This window comes from Leucopleurus acutus (assembly GCF_964270905.1).
Source record: "Leucopleurus acutus genome assembly, chromosome: 1".
In the NCBI taxonomy this organism is placed as follows: Eukaryota; Metazoa; Chordata; class Mammalia; order Artiodactyla; family Delphinidae; genus Leucopleurus; species Leucopleurus acutus.
In genome coordinates, this window is record NC_139142.1 from 163,419,230 (window position 1) to 163,439,731 (window position 20,502).

A 20,502-nucleotide genomic window follows, 5' to 3' on the forward strand; every position below is an offset into this window, starting at 1 on the left:
GCTCAAAAATTAACTAGAAAAACACCAAGAAACTAATTTTAAAAAGTCAGGTAGTAGGGAGCATGAATAGGCATTTTATGGAAGAGTAAACACAAACAACCAATAAATCTGTAAAGAAATGTTCAGCATAATTATTGATCAGGAAAATGTCAGTAACGACCACAACGGCATGACACTTTATGACTTAATGGACAAAAATTTAAAATCTGACAATATCAAGTATTGGGGACAAGCACATGGATCAAATATACCTTGCTGGAGGGGATGTAGCCTGAGCACCTACTGTGGAGCATGGTTTGGTATTCCTGGCTAAAGCTGGACATCCTCTCTGCTATGGACTGACAATTCCTCTCCTAAGTGTATACCAAGAGAAAACTTTGCACCTGAAGATGGGCGAAATTGTCCAGCATGTTCATAGCAGCACTGTTCACATTATCAGAAGATTGGAAACCATCTAAACCCTCACCAGCAGGAGAGTGCACGACTAAAGTAAATGCAGATAACAAAATATTACATGGCAGTCAGAATGCGTAACTACAGAGAACAGGGATGCAAGAATAGGGATAAAACATAGCAATATAATATTAAGCAAAAAGTAACTATAGAAGGATTATACACAGCATGATACCAATTTTTATAAAGTCAAATAAAAATAATGTAATTTTAAAAAAATTTCTGTATAAGAAATAAGCACGTGCAGAAAGGAAATCAAGGAAATGATGAATATGAGGTGGGAGTCAAGATGATCGCCTTAACAGTTGAGGGGTGGCAGAGGGATGGGGGGAACATTTTCAAGATCCTAGCTTCTGCTATAGGTGATAGGTTCATGGGTGGCTATAACATTATGAAAATAACTAAATACAGTGAGATTTATAGATCAACAATATAAGGATTTTGATAATATGATTGTGCCTGAGATCTAAAGAAGAAGGAAAATCACCATCTCCCTCAGGGTGGAGAGACTGGTTTACAGAAGCTCTGCAGTGAGAAGCTGGGCAGACAAGTAGTCTACACAGCTTTTTCTTTCTTGTGCATTAGATGTTTTACCTCTGGAAGACAGTATTCCATGTCTTGTGTGGTGGCCAGGACTTATCTGGCACTGCTCTGCCTCTTTCTCTTGTAGCTGTAAGAGACCTCTAGCTAGGATGGCAAATTCCACAATAATAGAAATGCACACAAGATGGCAGTTTACATGGCAAAGACTGGTCCAGCCAGATATGCTATATCAGAGCCCTTTCATTTTAATCAATATCATTGCCAGTTTCTCCTTAGCCCACTCCTGCAGCCTACACCTGCCTATTCTGACCCCAGGAAACCTCCTTTTACTGAAGACCCTCTCTTCTCTATGCTGTACGTTGAGATGCTTGCTTTGTTTTATTTTTTATCATGTGCTCAATTACAGAATTTTGTAACATCCATAGAATCTCGAATGTTACTGCCTGCTGATGGACAGACAGCTCTCCAAGCTCCTAATGCTTGTGTGATTTTTTTCTCTTTCTCTGTAAATTTACTGAGCTTTAGGGAGGAAGCAGGTATAACCTCAAATGCTCCATCAGCCATTTTGAACTTGAATTTCTCATAAATTTCTTTAGAATGAGGATAGGGAGCTAGGACCGGTCTGGTCTCTTTGAAAAGATAAAACGTTGCTGATGATTTAGAAAGCTGTGTCCCAATGGTTTGAGTGAAGATTCTTAAATTATTTCTCAGACTCAGGCTGAGCTTCTAGAACTGAACAAAAACAAACAGAATGAATCTAAAAGAAAATTGGGTTGGGCTTCCCTGGTGGCGCAGTGGTTGAGGGTCCGTGCAGGGGATGTGGGTTCGTGCCCCGGTCCGGGAGGATCCCACATGCCGTGGAGCCGCTGCGCCCGTGGGCCATGGTCGTTGGGCCTGCGCGTCCAGAGCCTGTGCTCCTCAGCGGGAGGGGCCACAGCAGTGAGAGGCCCACGTACCGCAAAAAAAAAAAAAAAAAAAAAAAAAAGAAAGAAAGAAAATTGGGTTGCCGACAATTGAGGCTTTAAATAGCAAGTCTCCAAGCATCAGCACAAGTGTTGTATTCCTCAGACCACAGTGGCTTTCAGACACAGGGACCATGTCCACATGGTAAGTACATCAAGAGTTGTTGGACTGATAACAAACTGAATTTTAAATAATCTGTTAGAATGGCTTTCCTTTTTACTCCCTTGTTTTCTCCCATTGAAAATGGCCACTTCCATTCCCCAGGAGTGACCTGAAATTTTAATTTAATTTTGTTCCTAAGACTTTCAAACCTACTGAAATGAGAGACATACTGAAGAGTTGCATGCAGGGTTTATTTTATTATTTTTTAAAATTTCACGTGGCCCCTTTAGGAAATCATCTGTCAAAGCCATTGAAAGGGGTAGCTTGATTAGGTTGTATACACAATATGCACCAACATTTCCAGACATTCTGTCTACTGGGGCATCTAAGTTTTATCTTCAGCGCTGAGATCTCCATCAATAAACTTAACCCTTCCTTCTATATTTCCCTCATCTTCTCACCTTCTTTGTTTGTACCTTAGGTGTCTATCATGTCTAAAATTCAGATTCTATGCTATCTACCAATTCTACAGTCCTTATTATAGCTCACAATGGCCTGGCCCTGTCCTCCTCTCTCCTTGTCACTATGCTTTAGTTACATTGCCTTTGGTTTCTGAAACATGTCAAAATCCTTTTCCTCCCTCTGCCAAGAATATTCTTACTCTTTCACCTCTCCTGAGTGGCATCTATTCTTTTCAGTTGAAGTATCACTTTTTCTAAGAAGGCTTTTCTGACCTTCCCATACAATCCCTAGCACTTTGAACTTTTCCTTCAGAGCAATTATCAAAATTGTAATTTTATACGTGTTCCATTTCCTTTGGTTCTTGTTTATTGTGTCTCCAATACTGCACCAGGGCAAATATAGTACCTATTTTGTGTCCTTTGTGTTTGCAATAAATACAATGAGATTTCTAAAACATATTTACTGATTTCCATAAATAGAAGGTAGAATTTTCGATAAATTAGGGCTAAAGTATGAGCTTGAGGAAGAACCCAGTTCAGATTCATTTGGTTACATCTTGCAGAGGTCTGAAATACTCAATAATTTGTGGCATTGTTTCCATCCCTTTCTCTTAGCTGGGCAGGCCCCTTTTACAGCTCTGGTCTTTCACCCCTGGTATGACCTAAGTCTACCATTCATGCTAGGGATGAAGTCTTACTTTACTTTTACTATCCAAGAAAAACGTAGAGACCTGAAAATAGTCCTTGGCCTTAGCATCTTTAGGTTAGTCACAAAAACTCTCTGAGCCATAGTTTCTTCATCTGAAAACAGGATAATAACATCTGTCACAGGTCACCGGGGGTGTTTGTACAAGACCACTCAAGCAAAGGGCTCAGTGCTCATCCTGAAGCATTTGCCACTCACCGATGCTAGTTTCTTTTCCTCACTATTATTTCCTCACTGCATAGTTTAGGTCAAGTTTGAGGTCACACAGTCCACAAAAGACCACACTCACTTCTACAACCAATTGTAAGTTAGGGATGGTGGTTCCCAAAACCACCCTTGGGTTCAATAGTTTGCTAGACCGACTCCTAGAACCCACTGAAAGCTGTTGTACATACATATGGCTATAAATACTTTCAAAGTGAAAGACAGATTAAAATCAGCCAAGGGAAGAGACCTATAGAGCAGCATCCAGGAGGTCTCCAAACATGGAACTTCCAGTCATTCTTTCCCTGTGGATTCCGCACAGCATTAACCCCCCCCACACACAATGTGTGACACATGCATGGAGTATCATCAACCAGGGACATGCACCTGAGCCTCAGTTTCCAGAGTTTGCATTGGGGCTCCATCACAGAGGCATGACTGATTGCACATACAGTTGATCTCCAGCTCCATTTTGACTGGGCAACCCAAAACCCCCAACTTAAGTCGTGTTGTTACCACCTGTTTTGGCCCAAAGTCCCCACCCGAAATCACCTTGCTAAGACAATCCAGTGTGATCCAAGGTTCCAGGCATGTCATTCTAAGGGCTTAAAGTTTGCCTTCAAGAAGACAAAGGCCAGAATTCTTTTGGGACAAGGTAAATTATTTATTAAACAAATTGAGTATTCCATGTCCACCTATTTGTTCCTTATACAAACTCCCAAATTTCACAGCCATCTTCCTCATCAATTCAAAGTCCCATCTCAACTGCTCTGGAAAATTCTTTTTTCTTGGTACCTTCTCCTTGGCCTTTGACATAGACTCATCAGCAAGCTGAATACAGGCATGTTTAATATATTCTAAAGAATTTGTTGTGCCATTCTCTATGTTTCTCCAAAGTGACCTTTTACCAGGGCTTCCCTGGTGGCGCAATGGTTGAGAGTCCGCCTGCTGATGCAGGGGATGCAGGTTCGTGCCCGGTCCGGGAGGATCCCACATGCCACGTAGCGGCTGGGCCCGTGGGCCATGGCCGCTGGGCCTGCACGTCTGGAGCCTGTGCTCTGCAGCAGGAGAGGCCACAACAGTGAGAGGCCCGCGTACCGCAAAGAAAACAAAACAAAACAAAGGACCTTTTACCTCAATTCTATAGCAATATGGTATAGTAGTTCAAGATGGCCTTTGGAGTCAAAATTCTAGGCCCTGACACTGACTAGCTGTGTGATCTTTGGAAGGTTAATTAACCTCTCTGTGCCTCATTTTACTTATCTGCAAAGCAGAAACAAATCTATTAGTACCTACCTCATGGAATTGTGAAGATGAAATGACCTGACAGATATAAAGCTCTCAGATCAGTGTCTGGTATACTGTTAAATAATGTTTACTGTGCTTTTTTATTAATATTTATTTTCCACCATGCTTATATATCCCACTTGACATTCCACTGCCTGCAAACTTTAATTTTTTTCATTAATATATTCATTCAACAAATACTTATGACTGTCTACCATATTGCAGGCACTATCTTAAATTTTTAGAGTAGAACAGAATAGTCACTGATTTTATTCAGCTATGAAGAAAATAAGATAATGGAATAAGAGTATGAAGAACTTTAGAGAACTTTGGTTTGGCTGGATGTTTAGGGATTTAAAAATAAGAAGTCTGCTTGTTAGGTCTGAGCTATAAGTCAGAACTTTCTTCCACTAGGTATGGAATGTTATTGTACATTGTGCCTTTAGCCCTTAATAGTACAGCTCTAATTTTATCTATTATTAAAGTATCAAGAGTATTTATGAAAATCACTATTTTTTAAAAGCAGTAGAGCTTAAGGTCTTAAAATTTTTTTCCAAAGGATTTAAAATGATGTTCAGAGAAAAAAAAATAAGTCTGGTGTATAGGTGACAAAGAGTTTTGGAAGTAATGTAAGTGTTCATTGATAGACAAATAGATAAAGAAGATGTGGTATACATATACAGTAGAATATTACTCAGCCATAAAAAAGAATGAGATCTTGCCATTTGAAGACAACATGGATAGACCTAAAAGGTCTATGCTAAGTGAAACAGGGTAGACAGAGAAAGGCAAACACCAAATTATTTCACTTATATGTGGCATCAAAAAAAAAAAAACAGAACAAAACAGAGACAGACTCATAGATACAAAGAACAAACAGGTGGTTGTCAGAGGGGAGGGGAGTGGGGGGAGGGGGGAAATAGGTAAGCGGTACAAACTTAAAGTTATAAAATAAACAAGTCTCAAGGATATAAAGTACAGCATTGGGAATATAATAAATAGTATTGTAATAACTTTTCTATGGTGACAGATGGTGACTAGACTTATCATAGTAATTATTTCATAATATATAAAAATATCAAATCACTATGTTGTACACCTGAAACTAACATAATATTGTAAGTCAATTATACCTCAACTTAAAAAATAATTTTAGGTAACAATTTTATGAAAAGGGATTTCAGAATGGACCTTGAGTGAGAGCTTGCTTTTCAGGTGAATACTCACCAGAAGTTCCTCGCAGCAGGGAAGAGCTTTAGTAATCAGGTGAACAAAATGGTCTACACATGGATGACATTCTCTTTTCATCAGCAACCCCAGGGCTTCCATGATAAGTTTATGGTAGCAGGCATGGAGATTATACAAGTGCTCAACAGCATGGACTTCTCTTCTCCAACGATTTCTTGGCTACTGCTAGGAATAAGTGCCCAATTTTGCAGTTGCATGACCAGCTCTGACCTCTGTTATCATAATAGGGGAACCACCCAACCTCCCAGGCTGATTACACTGGGAATCTTTCATTATGGGGGTGGGGGGTATGAGTGATTTGTGCTCCCTGGGACAGATATCTAACCTGGACTTAGATTTGTCTTCAATACCTGACATGTTTCTGTGGGCAGTATAAGCTGTGACTGAGTACAAACACTATTCAACAACACTACCTGATGGAGAAACTGATTTTACAGCAAAAGAATTAGGGCAATGGGCTTATGCTCCTGGAATTCAGGGGTCCTACAATGATCACACATGACCCAGAAAAAGTTGGCCTTATGGAAAGTAAAATAATATATTAATGACTGAGAACTCTACTAAAACCTTCAAATGATCCTTTTCAATATTACAATCTTAGCTCAAAATGTCATCCAGAGTAGACATCCCTGATCATACTAACTATACTGGAAGGCAAAAAGAAGAAAAGGGAAAAGAAATGTAAATGTTTGATTCCCTCACCTTTTTATTCAAGGATATCTATAATAGCAAGTAATAAGGTGTAAGAATACTTAAGGGCATAATGGTAAATACCAGAGAAAAAAAAGAAAAATAAAATAATTAACTAAAATAGAGTGTAAGAAGAAGGGAAAGGAGGGCTAATGGAAGCTTAGCTTCTTTCATCATGACTTCTGAGAATCAGGAGACACTATATGAAGAAATAGGAGAGTGGGAGATTTTGTAAAGTTATTTTCTGAAATTTATATATTTTATATACCTTCTAACTTTAATGTATAAAATCATAGTGCATATATTGAAACATTAATTACTAAATAACATTAATTCATAATTTAAATTAGGTTAATATAGTAAATAAAATGTATTTTATATAAATATAAAATATATGAAAATAATGAATTAAAATCAAATACATTAATTTAATAAAAATGACATGACAGCTCCTTTTTATCCATGAGCTACTGTTCAGATTCCATAACATGGCACACCCTGTACTTTCTCATGTACTTTTCCAGACTACTCTCCCACTGCTGTATATCTTATAGTCTATGCTCCTTCAGTTGGACTAGCCACACATTTCCCAAAAGGGTAATTGTTTCATGACTTTTGTGCATGTCGTCATGCTACCCCATCTACCTCAAAGACTTCCTTTTCCCACTTTTGTGCCCCTCCTCCACTGGAATGTCCTTAGAAGCTCTTTTTGAAAGCTTTCTTTTAAAGCTTAGTGATGCCTCTAGGTTAGATTGTTTCCTCTTTTATGCAGTTTTATTTAACATACAGGGTATGGTTTTATAGTTACTTACTTTTTGGTCCTTCTGTTTTCCCCTACTCAGTTGAATATTCCTGCATGGTAAAGACAAGGTTTTTGGTTTTTTTGGGGTTTTTTTGCGGTACGCAGGCCTCTCACTGTTGTGGCCTCTCCCATTGTGGAGCACAGGCTCCGGACACGCAGGCTCAGCGGCCATGGCTCACAGGCCCAGCTGCTCCGCGGCATGTGGGATCTTCCCCGACCAGGGAACGAACCCGTGTCCCCTGCATCAGCAGGCGGACTCTCAACCACTGCGCCACCAGGGAAACCCAAGACAAGGTTTTATACATATCTTTCATTTCCAAAACTTAGTATAGTCAAAACAAGTAATGAATAATCTAGAAGAGTGTTTATTATATATTTTCTTCATTGTTAAAATTTTACGTGAATAAAAATACTTATTTATAAGCAAAATCACACACACATCATGTAGATAGATATAGATGATACAGATATACATAGACACATATACATGCAAGACTTTAAGATCCTTGAAGGAAGACAATGTTTTTATCCTTGTTTATATACTCTGCAACATGTTGTATAGTATTTAACATGGAGTTGAAATTCAATAACTACTTGTTGGAAGAATGAATTAATTTCATTCATGGTCTTTGGAAAGAAAATAAAATTCTAATAACTTTAGCAATTATTTTGCTGATTTTATGTGAAGAAGGCTTTTCATTCACTCAGTAATACTACATTCTTCTCTAAAAGGTAAGTTGTTTTGCTCAAAAGGAGAGCCTGACATAGTCCATTGGAAGTTTCTTTTGTTTTAGATATACAGATATATACATAAATAAGATATATGTATTTATATGTATATAAATACATATACCTTCTGGTATTCTAATGCCCTATACTTACATTATTAGTCTAATTACTTTAAAACCTCCAATAACACATCATTTGGTCAGATCAACCAACACATGTTCATGTAAGAACCAGTTATTCTTTACTGTCTCTTCCAAAAAGGACTCTTATAAAAGGCAAAAGCTCACAATTACCCTCTAGTTAATCTACTATATTTCTTAAATTGAAAGAAGGTTGATTTCAAAGAGTTCATCATCTCAACCATATCAGTATATCTTGAAATTTTGGGGTTTTTGTTTTGTTTTCCCCCAAATTGGATAGATTACCCATCTTGGTGTCCCACCGTGCCATTGCATGCTTTATTAAGAATCCTCTTTATTCCTCTGTTAGCACTAACTCCATCTGTTTCTTTTCCCCTTCCTACTTCTTTTTGTAGAGGCAGGCTTTGAACACTATGCAGTCATCCCTTTCGTTGCATCCTTTCTTTTCTCTTTCTGTTACTGATTTCCACTTGGCCTGCATACAAAGGAGTGGCCCTTCATAAAGTTATATTAGATGTTTCTTGATAGTATTATCCTAGTTAAAGAGGGTGTTTCAAAAGCTGAGAGGTTATTCAATAATTCTACTAATTTTTATAAAGTGAGCTCTACAGAAGTGTTTATGGTGATTTGCAGATGGCTGCATAGAAACTGTACATCATGACCTCTGAGTAGTCCCACCAGTCAACATAAACTTCCTTGCTGTTATATCTCAGCGCATCACAAGAAGTAGGTCAACACAGTTCACTATGTTCAGTATATAAACTGCCCAATACCTCAAGAAATGGCCTTTTAAACAAATGTGATTCCAAAGCTAGATATTGTGAATTCTTTTTTTTTTTTTTTTTTTTGCGGTACATGGGCCTCTCACTGTTGTGGCCTCTCCCGCTGCGGAGCACAGGCTCTGGATGCGCAGGCTCAGTGGCCATGGCTCACAGGCCCAGCCGCTCGGTGGCATGTGGGATCTTCCCAGACAGGGGCACGAACCCGTGTCCCCTGCATCGGCACGCGGACTCTCAACCACTGCGCCACCAGGGACGCCCTGTGAATTCTTAATTGGTCTTATAAAAAGTAAATGATGAGTTCCTCCTTGTTTTTCACATCTGCATTGATTTTGTGTCTTAAAGCAAAACAGAATCTGTTTGCAAAGTCTGTTCGGTTTGGGCTCTGTCTTTTATCTTTCTCTGTTTATTTCAAGTGAAAGGGGAAGTGTCTGAATAGGACACAAGCTCTAATATCATATGATCAAGATAAAAGCAGTCTTCTTTGTCATCCTAGATATCTTCATCAGCCACATGATTCAAGTCGTTACTGTGGACTCCTATTCTCCATATTCACCATCCGAGCTGTAAGGATGTTCTCACACCCCTCAGTTCATGGCAGTACTGGGGGCAACCTACTAAAGTAACTCTTTTATTATTTCTTGGGCTCCTGATGAGCTTAAGCTATAAGGAGGTAAACTAAACTCCAAGCCAAAAAACCCCAACTTCAGTGTCTCTGCTGATCTTGTCCACAGTCTAGACTTTAATCACAAATGAGATATGAAACACACAACAGGAGAAATGAGCATGGATTCTAAGGGTGCACTTGCAGAGAAAAGAAACTTCGAAACAAAAATGGACTTTGTAAAGAGAACTTTAAAAATCTGGCAAACCAAATAAATTTAAACACCTCTCGGCTCACTAGGGCAAATGTTAAGGCTATCAAAATGAGAAAAGAATCTGCTAAGCTTAAACTGACAATGTGGTTTCCCCTCTTCATCTCCCTGTTCACGAAAAACATTGACAAGATAGGCAAGTCTTTGGCAAGAAGTTCAAAAGAGGGAAAAGTAAAGAGTCTTTAATGATCACATAGCTGGATTCTTAAAAGGAATTGAGAATGGATTTAGGTTTCATCTCCGGTGACATCTTACTCTATTCATTTTGAAAATGTAATCACTCTAGTAGGTTCAATATTTTTCATTTACGTGCCCAGGATATTGTCCAAAGAATCCATGAAAGACATCCTGGAAGGTATTTATGATGTAATTGCCTATCTGGTTATTGGTCTAAGATTTGAAGATGTGGTCCAAAGCTGAAAGTTAGCTGAGCCTAGAGAAGCAAAAACAAATGGGAACACATTCATTCATTCATTCATGTGGGGAACACATGAACAAAGCCAAAACTTTCAGAAAGAATGAGGACCATTAAATTGCAACACTTCTCTCATTCTCTTCTTTTGAGTGGAAAAGTCCTTTGGCTTAACTCTAATAAGGCTCACCATTGATCACTAGATTGTACCATGCACAATAAGATTTGTTTTATTGACCGTAGAACAGGAAACAACGGATATCTCACTGAGACCACATCACTGTTATTCTTTTTTTCTTTAGAAATTGTGTGTGCGAGTATATATATAGTAACTGTAGCAAACAACACACAGGAAAACCCCAAACATATAGGTTTATTTCTCATGAAAGTGCTTTCAAGTTTAATTCAGTGTGAAAGCCATTCCTGCAAAACCTAGTTAATATTAACCTAAACTCAATCCTAATATTAGCTACAGATAAGGGAGGACATATAGTGTTTGAATTTTTTTTTCCTGAATTGTACAATATGAGTGAAAGCACTAGAGTCAGCATATCCCCTTTAAGATCAATGATTCTGGCAAAGCTAATCACCACAACCCTCTCACTTTAAATTTAAAAAGACTTTGGTAACTGGAAGGACCATAGGATTAACTGGCTGGAAAGATTAACCATGATAAAAGTGGTCTGGTGCTTCCAGGTTTGCCCTAAGCTACCTATTGGTCATTTGAAGAATATACTCTATGAGCCTATAAGCTGCATTACAAAGGGCTGGGAAATTCTTTCATAGATATTAGTTGTGGTGTAAGTGTAGGGAAAGATATTTCAGATCCTAATGAGCTTGTGCTTCTGGGGAAAATGTGGGGTGTTGTCAGGACCCTGGGTACTCAGTTGCCATGGGCCGGTCCAGGTAACCTTGTCTCATTTCTTTTCAAACCATCATCCAGATCTCCCGTTGAAGATGGAGTCATCTTTGGCTTTTAGACATCATTCTCCATCTAAGATCAACACTATGTTTACTAAAATGAAAATTAACATGAATTGAAACTGGTTTTTTGTTTTGTTTTGTTTTTTGCTATTTACATTTTGCCTATCCCTGTTAGTGACTGTCATTCTGTCCTCAGTCCAGGAATGTGTTTCTTACGTTTGCAACTGGGAACTCTCATCATCATAATACAATTCCTAGGCACACATGAACTTTTTTCTGGCTTTCCTTTAGTCCACCTCTTCCCGATCTCATAAGTCTAAATTTACTTATCACTTGTGTTAGAATAACAAATACATCACACAAGCCAAGATGTAATTAGCATATTTTCTGAAGTTATGTGATGTTGAATGGAAAATTCTGCTAGTGCACATGTAAATAGATATAAGTATTCAGACCCATGAAGCTGTTTATACACTTTGTCTCAGAAATAGCATTTCTGGGAATTTATCCTTAAAAAATATAATTCAGCAGATGTGACAACAAACAAAAACAAATACAGCATTTATTTATTTATTTATTTGCAATTCTAATATTTTAATGTCTCTCTGTTTTCACAATTTTCAGGCAATGTAAGCATTTTAGGAAATATAAAAGACTGCCAAGCCGTCTGAGCCTTAAAACTAAGAGATTTTGACCAGTTGGTCTCCTTGTAAGTTTAGAAACCATATCAGTGAAAACTAGGTTTCACAGAAAATGGCAGAAACATCAAGACAATAACAAATTAAACAAAATGGGTAGAAATTAATTCTCCCTGATGTAAAAGTAGGTAAATACAGATAATCCAATGTGGATGAGACATATCCATGACCACTGGGTCACAGCTCCTTTTTCTTTGTTTTTTTTTTTAAACATATTTATTGGAGTATAATTGCTTTACAATGTTGTTGTTAGTTTCTGCTGTATAACAAAGTGAATCAGCTATATGTATACATATATCCCCATATCTCTCCCTCTTGCATATCCCTCCCACACTCCCTATCCCACCCCTCTAGGTGGTCACAAAGCACGGAGCTGATCTCTCTGTGCTATGCAGCTGCTTCCCACTAGCTATCTATATTACATTTGGTAGTGTATATATGTCAATGTCACTCTCTCACTTTGTCCCAGCTTATCGTTCCCCCTCTCCATGTCCTCAAGCCCATTCTCTAAGTCTGTGTCTTTATTCCTGTCCTGTCCCTAGGTTTTTCAGAACCATTTTGTTTTTTCTTAGATTCCATATATATGTGTTAGCATACGGTATTTGTTTTTCTCTTTCTGACTTACTTCACTCTATATGACAGACTCTAGGTCCATCCACCTCACTTACAAATAACTCAATTTCGTTTCATTTTATGGCTGAGTAATATTCCATTATACATATGTGCACTGACGATGGACGCTTAGGTTGCTTCCATGTCCTGGCTATTGTAAATAGAGCTGCAATGAACATTGTGGTACGTGACTCTTTTTGAATTATGGTTATCTCAGGATATACACCCAGTAGTGGGATTGCTGGGTCATATGGTAGTTCTAGTTTTAGTTTTTTAAGAAACCTCCACACTGTTCTCCATAGTGGCTGTGTCAACTTACATTCCCACCAGCAGTGCAAGAGAGTTCCCTTTTCTCCACACCCTCTCCAGCATTTACCATTTGTAGATTTTTTGATGATGGCCATTATGCCTGCTGTGAGATGTAGATACCTCATTGTAATTGGTTTTTTTTTTAATTTTTTTAATTTTTTTTTTGCGATACACGTGCCTCTCACTGTTGTGGCCTCTCCTGTTGCAGAGCACAGGCTCCGGACGCACAGGTTCAGCGGACATGACTCATGGGCCCAGCCGCTCCGCGGCATGTGGGATCTTCCCAGACTGGGGTACAAACCCGTGTCCCCTGCATCGGCAGGCGGACTTTCAACCACTGCGCCACCAGGGAAGTCCCCTCATTGTAGTTTTGATTTGCATTTCTCTAATGATTAGTGATATTGAGCATCCTTTAATGTGTTTGTTAGCAATCTGTATATCTTCTTTGGAGCAATGTCTATTTAGGTTTTCTGCCTATTTTTGTATTGGGTTGTTTGTTTTTTTACTATTGAGCCTCATGAGCTGCTTGTATATTTTAGAGATTAATCCTTTGTCAGTTTCTTTGTTTGCAAATATTTTCTCCCAGTCTGAGGTTGTCTTTCTGCCTTGTTTATGGTTTTCTTTGCTGTGCAAAAGATTTTAAGTTTTATTAGGTCCCATTTCTTTATTTTTGTTTTTATTTTCATTTCTCTAGGAGGTGGGTCAGAAAGGATCTTTCTGTGATTTATCTCATAGAGTGTTTTGCTTCTGTGTTCCTCTAAGAGTTTTATACTGTCTGGTCTTACATGCAGGTCTTTGATCCATTTTGAGTTTATTTTTGTGTATGGTGTTAGGAAGTGTTCTAATTTCATTCCTTTACATGGAGCTGTCCAGTTTTCCCAACACTACTTGTTGAAGAGGCTGTCTTTTCTCCACTGTATATTCTTGCCTCCTTTATCAAAAATAAGGTGACCATATGTGCGTGGATTTATCTCTGGGCTTTCTATCCTGTTCCATTGATCTATATTTCTGTTTTTGTGCCAGTACCATAATGTCTTTATTACGGTAGCTTTGTAGTCTAGTCTGAAGTCAGGGAGCCTAATCCTCCAGCTCCATATTTCTTTCTCAAGATAGCTTTGCTTTTGGGGGTCTTTTTTGTTTCCATACAAATTGTGAAACTTTTTGTTCTAGTTCTATGAAAAATGTCACTGGTAGTTTGACAGCGACTGCATTGAATCTGTAGATTGCTTTGGGTAGTAGAGTCATTTTCACTATGTTGATTCTTCCAATCCAAGAACATGGTATATTTCTCCATCTGTTTGTATCATCTTTAATTTCTTTCATCAGTGTCTTATAATTTTCTGCATACAGGTCTTTTGTCTCCTTAGGTAGGTTTATTCCTAGATATTTTATTCTTTTTGTTGTAATGGTAAATGGGAGTATTTCCTTAATTTCTCTTTCAGATTTTTCATCACTAGTGTATAGGAATGCAAGAGATTTCTGTGCATTAATTTTGTATCCTGCTGCTTTATCAAATTCATTGATTAGCTTAGTAGTTTCCTGGTAGCATCTTTAGGAGTCTCTATGTATAGTATCATGTCATGTGCAAACAGTGAGTTTTACTTCTTCTTTTCCAACTGGGATTCTTTTTATTTCTTTTTATTCTCACTGCTGTGGCTAAAACTTCCAAAACTATGTTGAATAATAGCAGTGAGAGTGGGCAACCTTGTCTTTTTCCTATTCTTAATGGAAATGGTTTCACTTTTTCACCGTTGAGAATGATGTTGGCTGTAGGGTTGTCATATATGGCCTTTATTATGTTGAGATAAGTTCCCACTATGCCTACTTTCTGGAGGGTTTTAATCATAAATGGGTGTTGAATTTTGCTGAAACCTTTTTCTGCATCTATGGAGATTATCATATATATATATATATATATATATATATATATAGTGTGTGTGTGTGTGTCTGTGTGTGTGGTATGCGGGCCTCTCACTGTTGTGGCCTCTCCCATTGCGGAGCACAGGCTCTGGACGTGCAGGCTCAGTGGCCATGGCTCATGGGCCTAGCTGCTCTGTGGCATGTGGGATCTTCCCGGACCGGGGCACGAACCCATGTCCCCTGCATCGGCAGGCGGACTCTCAACCACTGCGCCACCAGGGAAGCCCTATCATATGTTTTTATCCTTCAGTTTGTTAATATGGTGTATCACATTGATTAATCTGCGTATATTGAAGAATCCTTGAATTCCTGAGATAAACCCCACTTCAACATGGCATATGATCCATTTAATGTGCACTTGGATTCTGTTTGCTAGTATTTTGTTGAGGATTTTTGTGTGGTGAACACATCAGGGATATTGGCCTGGGTTTTCTTTCTTTGGGACATCTTTGTCTGGTTTTGGTTTCAGGGTGATGGTGGCCTTGTAGAATGACTTAGGGAGTGTTCCTTCCTGTGCCATATTTTCGAAGAGTTTGAGAAGGATGGGTGGTAGTTCTTCTCTAACTGTTCAATAGAATTCACCTGTGAAGCCATCTGGTCCTGAGCTTTTGTTTGTTGGAAGATTTTTAATCTTCCAACTGATTTTTAATCAGTTTCGATTTCAGTGCTTGTGATTGGTCTGTTCATATTTTCTGTTTCTTCCTGGTTCAGTCTTGGAAAGTTGTGGTTTTCTAAGAATTTATCCATTTCTTCCAGATTGTCCATTTTACTGGAATATAGTTGCTTGTAGTAATCTCACATGATCCCTTGTATTTCTGCAGTGTCACTTGTTACTTCTGTGTTTTCATTTCTATTTCTGTTGATTTGAGTTTTCTCCCTTTTTTTCTTATGAGTCTGGCTAATGGTTTATCAATTTTGTTTATCTTCTCAAAGAACCAGCTTCTAGTTTTATTGATCTTTGTTATTGTTTCCTTCATTTCTTTTTCATTTATTTCTGATTTGATCTTTATGATTTCTTTCCTTCTGCTAACTTTGGGTTTTTTTGTTCTTTCTCTAATTGCTTTAGGTGTAAGGTTAAGTTGTTTATTTGAGATTTTTCTTGTTTCTTGAGGTACGATTGTATTGCTATAAACTTCCCTCTTAGAACTGCTTTTGCTACATCCTATGTTTTGGGTCGTTGTGTTTTCATTGTCATTTGTTTCTAGGTATTTTTTGATTTCCTCTTTGATTTCTTCAGTGATCTCTTGGTTATTAAGTAGTGTATTGTTTAGCCTCCATGTGTTTGTAGTTTTTACAGATATTTTCCTGTAATTTATATCTAGTCTCATAACCTTGTGGTTAGAAAAGATACTTGATACAATTTCACGTTTCTTAAATTTACCAAAGCTTGATTTGTGACCTAAGGTATTATCTTTCCTGGAGAATGTTCCATGAGCACTTGAGAAGAAAGTGTATTCTGTTATTTTTGGATGGAATGTTATATAAATATCAATTAAGTCCATCTTGTTTAATGTTTGATTTAAAGCTTGTTTTCCTTTGTTTATTTTCATTTTGGATGATCTGTCCATTGGTGATAGTGGGGTGTTAAAGTCCCCTACTATTACTGTGTCACTGTCGATTTCCCCTTTTATTGCTGTTAGCATTTGCCTTATGTGTTGGGGTGCTCCTATTTTGGATGCATAAATATTTACCATTGTTATATCTTCTTCTTGGATTGAGCCCTTGATCATTATGTAGTGTCCTTCTTTGTCTCTTGCAATAGTCTTTATTTTAAAGTCTATTTTGTCTGATATGAGAATTGCTACTCCAGCTTGTCTTTTGATTTCCATTTCCATGAAATATCTTTTTCCATCCCCTTACTTTCAGTCTGTATGTCTCTAGGTCTGAAGTGGGTCTCTTCTTAAGAGAAGAGACCCACTTCAGACCTAGAGACATACAGACTGAAAGTCTGGCAGCATAGACTGAAAGTCTAGGCAGCATATATATGGGTCTTGTTTTTGTATCCATTCAGCCAGTCTATGTCTTTTGGTTGGAGCATTTAATCCATTTACATTTAAGGTAATTATCAATATGTATGTTCCTATGACCATTTTCTTAATTGTTTTGGGTTTGTTATTGTAGGTCCTTCCCTTCTCTTGTGTTTCCTGCCTAGAGAAGTTCCTTTAGCATTTGTTGTAAAGTTCGTTTGGTTGTGCTGAATTCTCTCAGCTTTTGCTTGTCTGTAAAGGTTTTAATTTCTCCATCAAATCTGAATGAGATCCTTGCTGGGTAGAGTAATCTTGGTTGTAGGTTTTTCCCTTTCATCACTTTAAATATGTCCTCCACTCCCTTCTGGCTTGCAGAGTTTCTGCTGAAACATCAGCTGTTAACCCTATGGGGATTCCCTTGTATGTTATTTGTTGCTCTTTCCTTGATGCTTTTAATAGTTTTTCTTTGTATTTAATTTTTCATAGTTTGATTAATATGTGTCTTTCATGTTTCTCCTTGGATTTATCCTGTATGGGACTCTCTGAGCTTCCTGGAGTAGATTGACCTTTTCCTTTTCCATATTACAGACATTTTCAACTATAATCTCTTCAAATATTTTCTCAGTACCTTTCTTTTTCTCTTCTTCTTCTGGGACCCGTATAATTCGAATGTTGGTGCGTTTAATGTTGTCTCTGAGGTCTCTGAGACTGTCCTCAATTCTTTTCATTCTTTTTTCTTTATTCTGCTCTGTGGTAGTTATTTCCACTGTTTTATCTTCCAGGTCACTTATCCGTTCTTCTGCCTCAGTTATTCGGCTACTGATTCGTTCTAGAGAATTTTTAATTTCGTGTACTGTGTTGTTCATCATTGTTTATTTGCTCTTTAGTTCTTCTGGGTCCTTGTTAAATGTTTCTTGTATTTTCTCCATTGTATTTCCAAGATTTTGGATCATCTTTACTATCATTACTCTGAATTCTTTTTCAGGTAGACCCTCTATTTCCTCTTCATTTGTTTGTTCTGCTGGGTTTTTACTTTGCTCCTTCATCTGCTGCAAATTTGTCTGTCTTCTCATTTTGCTTAACTTACTGTGTTTGGGGTCTCCTTTTCCCAGGCTGCAGGTTCGTAGTTCCCGTTGTTTTTGGTGTGTTCCCCCAGTGGGTAAGTCTGGTTCAGTGGCTTGTGTAGGCTTACTGATGGAGGGGACTGGTGCCTGTGTTCTAGTTGATGAGGCTGGATCTTGTCTTTCTGGTGGACAGGACCACGTCTGGTGGTGTGTTTTGGGGTGTCTGTGAACTTAGTATGATTTTAGGTAGCCTCTCTGCTAATGGGTGGGGTTGTGTTCCTGTCTTGCTAATTGTTTGGCATGGCATGTCCAGCACTGGAACTTGCTGGTCATTGAGTGAAGCTGGGTCTTAGCATTGAGACAGAGATCTCTGGGAGAGCTCTCTCCTATTGCTATTATGTGGGGCCGGGAGGTCTCTGGTTGTCCAATGTCCTGAACTCAGCTCTGCAACCACAGAGGCTCTGGCCTCACACCTGGCCAGAGCACCAAGACCCTGTCAGTCACACGGTTCAGTAGAAAAGTGAGAAAAAAAAGAAAGAAATTATATATATAATGTAAAATAAAATAATATAAAGTTATTAAAATAAATTTTTTAAATTATTAAAATTAAAAAATTATAAAAGTAATTTAAAAAAAGAAGAAAGCAACCAAACCAATAAACAAATCCAATGATAACAAGTGCTAAAAACTACACTAAGATAAACATAAAAATCAGAAACTAGTCAGTCCCATACAGCAAACCCCAAGTCTACAGTTGTTCCCAAAGTCCACCACCTGAATTTTGGGATGATTCATTGTCTATTCAGGTATTCCACAGATGCAGCGTACATCAAGTTGATTGTGGAGATTTAATCTGCTGCTCCTGACACTGCATGAAGAAATTTCCCTTTCTCTTCTTCCTTTGCACAGCTCCTGGGGTTCAGCTTTAGATTTGGCCATGCCTCTGCATGTATGTCGCCCTCTGGTGTCTGTTCTTCGCCCAGATAGGAGTGGGTTAAAGGAGCACTGATTAAGGGGCTCACTCAGGTCGGTGGGAGGGTGGGGTATGGAATGCAGGGTGAGCCTGCAGCGAAAGAGGCCAACGTGACATTGCTGCAGCCTGAGGTGTGCCGTGTGTTCTCCTGGGGACGTTGTCCCTCGATCACAGGACCCTGGCAGTGGTGGGCTGCACAGGGTCCTGGGAGGGGAGGTGTGGATAGTGACCTGTTCTTGGACACAGGTTTCTTGGTGGCGGCAGCAGCAGCCTGAGCGTCTCATACCCATCTCTGGTGTCTGTACTGATAGCCGCAGCTCGTGCCTGTCTCTGAAGCTCGTTTAGGAGGTTTTCTGAATCTCTTCTCCTTGTGCATCCCGAAACAATGGTTCCTTGCCTCTTAGGCAGGTCCAGAGTTTTTCCCAGACTCCCTCCTGGCTAGCTCTGGTGCACTAGCCCCCTTCAGGCTGTGTTCACGCAGCCAACCCCAGTCCTCTCCCTGGGGTCTGACCTCCAACACTGGAGCCTCAGCTCTCAGCCCCCAACTGCCCCAGCGGGTGAGCAGACAAGCCTCTTGGGCTGGTGAGCGCTGGTCGGCACCGATCCTCTGTGTGGGAATCTTTCCGCTTTGCCCTCTGCACCCCTGTTGCTGTGCTCTCCTCCGTGGCTCTGAAGCTTCCCCCTCTGCCCAACCCCTGTTTCCACCAGTGAAGGTATTTCCTAGTGTGTGGAAACCTGTCCTCCTTCACAGCTCCCTCCCAGAGGGGCAGGTCCCATCCCTATTCTTTTGTCTCTTTTTTTTCTTTTTTCTTTTGCCCTACCCAGGTACATGGGGAAGTTTCTCGCCTTTTGGGAAGTCTGAGGTCTTCTGCCAGCATTCAGTAGGTGTTCTGTAGGAGTTGTTCCACATGTAGGTATATTTCTGATCTATTTGTGGGGAGGAAGGTGATCTCCACATCTTACTCTTCTGCCATCTTGAAAGTCTCCAAATACAGCATTTATAAAACATTCACTGTTAATTATTTATAAGCTATTAAAAGCTATTCAAATGTCCAAATATAGGAGAGCAGCTAAGTAGGTATTACATCATTGAATAGGATAGTTAGGTAGACATTTAAAAATATAATGATTAAGACGATATAGGAAACCAGAGTATTATCAATGTAGTGGTAATTTAAAAGCATTATACAAAAGAATATGCTGTTTTATAATTTTAATAAAATTAAATATAACTATGCGGATCAGAAATAGATGGTAATAGGCAAAAGTGGAAATAGTTGCTGTGCTAAATAAAGTTGTTAGTGAAACTTTTTTTCAGAAATTATTATTGTCACTACGTTTTTTGTTTGACTTTTAATTTTATTGATATTTTTAATTAGTAAAAGATGCTAATTTCCATGTATCAAATCTGTTTGTGTATTCTTCTTTTATCTATTTTTATATAAAAGGCTCTGGGATCCCCAGAGTGGGGTTGAGCTGAGGAACTCAGGCCCTTTGGCCTAACTGTTGCCCCAAATAATTGTTGGTCAGGTATCTCAGTGTAAATTTTTTTCTAGCCCCTTAAATGTATATTTTAAAACTAGGGTAAATAGAACAGACTTGTTTGGCTTTTAACGTTGGGGACCAGTAGGGGGTCCCTTT